This window comes from Eptatretus burgeri, chromosome 2, assembly GCF_056783735.1.
Source record: "Eptatretus burgeri isolate ZD-2024b chromosome 2, Ebu_testis_v1, whole genome shotgun sequence".
Lineage (NCBI taxonomy): Eukaryota > Metazoa > Chordata > Myxini > Myxiniformes > Myxinidae > Eptatretus > Eptatretus burgeri.
The window spans coordinates 57,545,395-57,552,894 of record NC_140962.1 but is presented as its reverse complement, the minus strand read 5'-3'; the positions used below and the strand labels follow the sequence as shown (position 1 = coordinate 57,552,894).

The following is a 7,500-nucleotide window of genomic DNA, read 5'->3' as shown; positions in this document are numbered from 1 at the left end:
ACAGGTCACAAATTAAAAACAATCTTCATGAAACTTTATAAAGTTTTGGAGGTGGTCTCAACTGAGAAACCTATTGATTTTGAGGTCAAAGGTCAGAGGTTATCTTGACATCGAATTTCTAAAATTGTCATTTTTCATCCGATTGTCTTGAAATTTGAACAATATTTGCATAGTGTCAATGAATTTGGAAACCAGCTATTTTGAAGGTCAAAGGTCAACTCAACTTCAAACTTCTGAAATCTTCAATTTTTAATCTGAAAAATCGTCAATTTTCATCCGATTGACTTGAAAATTAAACATCGATTTCATAATGCATTACTGAATTGGGAAACCAAGTATTTTTGAGGCCAAAATGTCAAAGGTCAACTCAAGGTTAAACTCTAAAATCATCAATTTCAATCTGAAAAAGAATCAATTTTCATCTGCTTGACCTGAGCTTTGTTTAAGATTGTCAATTTTAATCTTATTGAAATGGACAATTTGATGTATCCATGGCAACCTTTGGAGAAGGGGGTGGATTTTGTAAGTATCGTGCTCTGCACGACGTCTTTTTGTTGTTTATTTGTTTGTCAGTCTTTGTTTGTTTGTTTGTTTTTCCACACAAAACTTGTGTTTTTCTCTGCAATTGCTTATCAGATTGAGAAGAAATTTTCACAAAAGGAGTGACTACTCATATATAATGTTTTAATGATAATTATGACATCATAGGTCACGAAGTGTGGCAGCCATGTTGGAAAATCCAAAAAACTTTGGACCTCTGTATCTCTGAAACCTTACCAAGGAAAAAAGTGAAACTTGGCACCCAGCAAGTACTCATCATGGGGAATAAATGTGATTTAAAAAAAATGTTATCATATGTGCCTTCATTATGACATCATAATTTTATATGTAGAATGCTACGTCCGATCAGTATGAAAATTTTTGATGGTCATCTCGGGATAAAATGGTCCACAAAAGTTTTGTTGATGTCATCGGTCACGTGATTAAGCAGCCAAATTGTTTTTTTTTCTTCAAAAAAAAACCTTTAAAAACTCTCTTCTCTGAAATGCCTGAACAGATCGAAGCGAAACTTTACAGGTATGACCACCTATTCATGAGGAACTAAAGGTTCACACTTTTGACATCATAGGTCACATGGTTTGGCAGCCATATTGGATTAACCATAAAACCTATAAAAAATCTTATTCTCTAGAACAGCTGGACAGATCGAGCACATAATGTTCCCCAGTGCATGTACAAGTTATTTGTACAAGTTTGTGAAGGAATAATTAATAGTTCACATGGTTTAGCAGCCATATCGGACTAAAAAAATAACAACAATGTTTTCTCTGGAACCACTTAAGCAATCGTTGTGATACTTTACAGTTAGATCTCGTAGCGATGGGGCATACATGTTTTAAATTTCAACTTGATTGGATACATGGTCTGGCATCCAGAATTATATATATATTTTTTGATCTGGGTTCTTTTTGACTTTTGTTTTATTTATTTATTTATTTTGAAAGAGGCTCACTTGGATGTGTTTGAGGGTAGAAGAGTAGCAGCTGAAATGTAAATCCTATCCAGGTTCCTCCTGATGACTTCATGGTTTCTTTTTGCTTGTTTGGGTTACTTCTGATTACTCCAATGCAGAAACATTCCTATTTGGTCTTTCATTTGATTTGAATTGAATTTATTTTAATCCCATTCTGAAATCAATTGAATAATAAATAATAATTAAAAAAGTCATGGGTCAGGGTCAGGTGTTCGATCAAAGCGGGGTTGCCTCAAAGTGGGACGTCTTGGTACCCGGTCATTGCTGCAGCAGTTCTAAAGTGGCAGTTCTAATTATGTCTCTTATTAATTATGTAACACACCAGGACATAAATGCCACACAAAATTTCACAAACACCACACACAAAAACACTTCTGGCGATGGTCTGCAATCTCGGAATGCTATTTTTCTTGTTCCATTATGTCTCCTTTTCACCATTCTCCCCCATCTCTTGTTCACTCCCACTCACCTCACACCACCCCCCACAAGTAGGAGGTTCCAATGCATGTGTTTGGCTTATAACCTGCCCACACCTGGCTCTGTTTCTGAAACGAAAATATTCCTTCCATGATGAAAGTGTAATGCATGAACAAGCACCTACACAGCATAGACGGTACTCTCATTAGTGACAATAAAGTCGTTCTACATTTTTGGTGTTTGTGTGTGTGTTATCTGCACGTGAAACTTGCTGATGTTGGCTGCTGTTGTCTGCACACGTGGGTGGGTTTCAGAAGATGGAACGGCGACCTACCAGATTTCAAAGTATCCCCCTCCGTTCGTGTGTGTGTGTGTGTGTGTGTGTGTGTGTGTGTGTGTGTGTGTGTGTGTGTGTGTGTGTGTGTGTGTGTGTGTGTGTGTGTGTGTGTGTGTGTGTGTGTGTGTGTGTATTGGACTGCAACCCATTTATCATGTTAGAATTTTCTTCTGAAGAGAGAGATACAGAAATAAGCAATCAGATTAAAAGTCAGCTGATATTCTTGGCTATTCCCCTACTTGAAGCAAGACTTGTTGGTGCCATCTTTCTGGGCATATGGGACCTCACGTGAACTTTGGGACTTGTCAAATCAGCCTGATTGCTGTGTCTGTCATGTATGCACAGGAATTGTGGTTATGGAAATTGAAGTCTGGCTCGGATATTTCTCCCCCTGTTTTCAAATATATAATTCAGAAGAGCTGCAGGCAAGCTTTCAAGGGCCTCCGTCTTGCTGGAGAGAAGAACCAACCAGGATGGCTGAGAAACAATGGGATGTTGATAATGTTCCACAATGTTACGGAAATGACAGCGAAGGGCTTTTGCCTGCCATTAATAATGTATGCCTGTTGATGTTCTGGTAATGGGCTTTTGTGAAGGCTTTGAAAATGCTCTAACTCCACTAAGTGGGAAATCGTAAAAAAAAAAAACAGAAGAAGCCGAGATCATATTAATTTGCCTCTGGAGGACTTTGCTGGAAATGGTATTTCTTTCTGTGTGTATATCCTGTGTCTCATCATATCTGTTAATGATCAACGGCATTCATGAAAACATTCTCTCTACTCTGGATGCTTGTCTGTACATTCTTGCTCTGGGAAGAGTGGTTGTTGACATAGCAACTCAGCTAATGCTTGTCTGTGTTTGTGGTACAAGAGAATGCAATGGCTGATATGCCTAATGGGATAACCCGTAGTAGGTAAATTTCATATAAACAATACTCACAGGAAGATGCGGAAAATGTATAAACATTATCCTTTTTGACATTACTTTTTGTTTTTTTAACGTGATGTAAAGCTCATAGTGGAGCTGCCATACCACACACACACACACACACACACACACACACACACACACACACACACACACACACACACACACACACACACACACACACACACACACACACACACACACACACACACACACACACACACACACACACACACACACACACACACACTGAGGTTGGAGGAAGTGTCGTCACTTCATGGGTTACTCTGGGTACCAGCAACATCACAACAATGGCCACACTTTTCTCACCGCACTCAGCGGGGCATTTCCGAAAGAGGAATGATCTCCCTCCATCGATGCTCTTAACCTTTTAAATACTAAACATCAAGCAATGAAGCAGCACATACCATTTTTAAAGTCTTTGGTATGACTCGGGTGGGATTTGAACTGTCAACCTCCCAGACTCGGGGCAGATGCCCGAACCATTACACCACTGAGTCTGGTCTGGTCACTTCCTCTGGACTTGCGTTCACTTTCTATTCAGATTTTGCACAATTTTCGTATTCACATAATTATGGCAAGCAATTAATTTTGAATCTGAATGTAAAGCCAGAACTGCACTTCTGCATAATATTTTTCCATGCACAGGCTATTGTAAGCAGATAGAACAGTCAGCTTAACATCTGTTTTAAAGTGCAGGTTGATTTGCATTTTAAAGTGCAATGTTGACTTCCCAGTTGTAGTCAGAGCAAGATTTGGAGTTAGGCCAAGGTGCTGGCAATTGCTCGTCCATGCTTCACGAAGTACGCTCTGGAATCTTGAGCATGCACCATCTAATGCTGGCAGACGGGATGCCCAATTTAATGTCCAGTCGAAGGACAGCACACTCATTGATGCCTCGCCCTGCTTGGGAGACACCAGAATGACCGTTTATAGCTGGATCGAGATTCAAACCCAATGTAAACAGCATGGAAGAGAGGACACATGCCTCTAAGCTACCCTTCCATCTTAATCAGAAGGCTAGAAGATAGCAAATGTACAGAAAAGTTAAAGGAAAGTGACAGAGATTACAGGCCAGTAAATTTAGTTTCATCATTTGGAAAAGTATTTGAAGCAATACAAGACTTATTGACTCAGTTTAGACACCGTCGCACAAAGTTTACGGAAGTCGGTGCAGGTTGCCCATGATTTTTAAGCGGTGAAGTCGCTTCAATGTTTGGGGACATCCTTCCTTCCATCCGTCCATCCATCTGTCTGTCAAAAATTAAGAAGAAGAACCTTTCTGTTCCACCGTGTTTGATTCTAGTGGGTTCTGAAGTGTAATTCTAGAGGGGTCGAATTGACAATTTGAAAGGCTTCCAAAGAGTTCTGGAGGGTTCTAAAGTACAATTCTAAAGAGTAATCCGAGAGGGTTCTCAAGGGTAATTCTCAACAGTAATTCTCGAGGGTTCTAAAGTGTAATTCTCGGGATTCTAAAGGGTAGTGCTAAAGGGTAATTCTCAGGGTTCTAAAGGGTAGTGCTAAAGGGTAATTCTCGGGGTTCTAAAGGGTAATTCTCGGGGTTCTAAAGGGTAGTGCTAAAGGGTAATTCTCGAGGGTTCTGAAGTGTGATTCCAGAGGGTTCTGAAGTGTAATTCCAGAGGGTTCTAAAGTATATTTCCAGAGGGTTCTAAAGGGTAATTTTAGAGGGTTCTAAAGAGCAAGTCTAGATGGTTGTAAAGAACAATTCTACATGGTTCTAAAGGGTATTTCTAATGGGTTCTAAAGGGTTCTAAAGTATAATTCTTGAGAGTTCTTAAGGGTAATTCTGGTGGGTTCTAAAGGGTAATTATATTGGGTTATAAAGGGTAATTCTAATGGGTTCTAAAGAGTAAGTAGATTGGGTTATAAAAAAATGAAGGTAATTCTAATGGGTTCTAAAAAGAAAAGGGTAATTCTAGTGGGTTCGAAAGGGTAAATGGATTGGGTTATAAAGGGTATTTCTAATGGTTTCTAAAGAGTAATTAGATTGGATTATAGAGGGTAATCCTAATAGGTTCGAAAGGGTAATTAGATTGGGTTATAAAGGGTAATTCTGATGGGTTCTAAAGGGTAATTCGTTTGGGTTATAAAGGGTAATTCTGATGGGTTCTAAAGGGTAATTAGATTGCATTATAAAGGGGAATTCCAATGGGTTCTAAAGAGTAATTAGATTGAGTTATAAAGGGTAGTTCTAATGGGTTCTAAAGGGTAATTAGGTTGGGTTATAAAGGGTAATTCTAATGGGTTCGAAAGGGTAATTAGATTGGGTTATAAAGGGTAGTTCTAATGGGTTCTAAAGGGTAATTGGGTTGGGTAATAAAGGGTAATTCTGATGGGTTCTAAAGGGTAATTAGATTGGATTATAAAGAGTAATTCTAATGGGTTCTAAAGGGTAATTAGATTGGGTTATAAAGGGTAATTCTAATGGGTTCTAAAGAGTAATTAGGTTGGGTTATAAAGGGTAATTCTGGTGGGTTGTAAAGGTTAATTAGGTTGAGTTATAAAGGGTAATTCTAGTGGGTTCTAAAGAGTAATTAGATTGGGTTATAAAGGGTAATTCTAATGGGTTCTAAAGAGTAATTAGGTTGGGTTATAAAGGGTAATTCTGGTGGGTTGTAAAGGTTAATTAGGTTGAGTTATAAAGGGTAATTCTAGTGGGTTCTAAAGAGTAATTAGATTGGGTTATAAAGGATAATTCTAGTGCGTTCTAAAGGTTAATTAGATTGGGTTATAAAGGGTAATTCTAGTGGGTTCTAAAGGTTAATTAGATTGGGTTATAAAGGGTAATTATAATGGGTTCTAAAGAGTAATTAGATTGGGTTAAACAGGGTAATTCTAATGGGTTCTGAAGAGTAATTAGATTGGGTTATAAAGGGTAATTCTAATTGGTGCTAAAGGTTAATTAGATTGGGTTACAAAGGGTGATTCTAATGGGTGCTAAAGGTTAATTGCATTGGGTTATAAAGGGTAATTCTAGTGGGTTCTAAAGGTTAATTAGATTGGGTTATAAAGCGTAATTCTAATGGGTTCTAAAGGTTAATTAGATTGGGTTATAAAGGGTAATTATAATGGGTTCTGAAGGTTAATTAGATTGGGTTATACAGGGTAATTCTAATGGGTTTCATTAGTTTCTCGGCTTTGCCTATTTCATATAAAAAATGCCAAACATCCACTTCCTTCGGACACATGTAATTTTTCTTTACAGGGTACATCATGAAGGTACACAGATGACACACAACAAATCTACATCATGTCTATCCAACTTATTATAATTTTTTAAATAGAAAACCAACTCTGTTGGTAATGATAAAGCAGTAAATTTGATTTGTCGATGTTTCAGTTCATAACTTTTCAGAAAGCTTTTGATGTAACTTAAGGCTTTCATCGCAAAGGAAAGAATAAGAAGCAGACTCACTGATTGGATAATATACTGACTAAGAACAGAAAACAAGTTCTATATAGTTGAAGGAGCTAGGTACAGTCTGTGCCTGTTTGAAAGACAGTAACTGGTAGAATACCACAAGTGTCAGTTTTGGATCTTTGGCAGTTTGTAGTTTGCATTAAATAATTTACATGATGGAGAAAAGATTAGTTTATCTCAATTTTTGATTATCACTAAACTTAATGAGTAAAGTAATTCACTGAGCGGGGAGGATGGGTGATGGGTGCTAAAGAGTTTGGATATTTTGGGGAATTTATGGAAATGACAGAGGCTGTAAACCTCTCCAATTTGGGATAACTTCTGAAAGTACTCCGCTTTCTTAAAAGTATAATAGTCCCAATCTCTTGAATTACAGGAGAAATCTTGGAATTTGAAAGTAATATATTAAAAATATTAAAAAGCAAACAATTTCTACAGTCACTGTAAGAAAACATTTGCATATTAACTTGACTGATTACAGGACTTTTTGTCCCCTGCCGCTCTGACAAGGTCGGATATGGAGGACATTAAAGAGAGCTCTGTAGGACCAACCGACCGATCATCTTTCCATGTACTTTTGTTTTCGCGAATATTTCAAAAAACTTGAATATTTAGCTTTTATATTGCAGATATCTCATGACATTATATCAAACCTGATTAGAACATGGCGGTGATTGGCTGAATTATGTTAATATGGCAACCATCTCGGTATTTTGGCTTGTGTGTGAGATATTTTAAAAAAACGTTCAAGATTTAGCTTTCATATCACACAGATATATATATATATATATATATATATATATATATATATATATATATATA

General features: G+C 37.4%; 1 protein-coding gene and 1 long non-coding RNA gene across 13 annotated transcripts in view; one reads left to right on the top strand and one right to left on the bottom strand.

The window, feature by feature from the left end:
* LOC147032105 (homeobox protein Meis1-like) overlaps positions 1–7,500 on the top strand; it is a 474,189-nt gene that overhangs the window by 323,363 nt on the left and 143,326 nt on the right. The window lies entirely within an intron of this gene.
* Positions 1–7,500, bottom strand: part of LOC147032106 (uncharacterized) — a 19,033-nt gene that overhangs the window by 11,027 nt on the left and 506 nt on the right. The window lies entirely within an intron of this gene.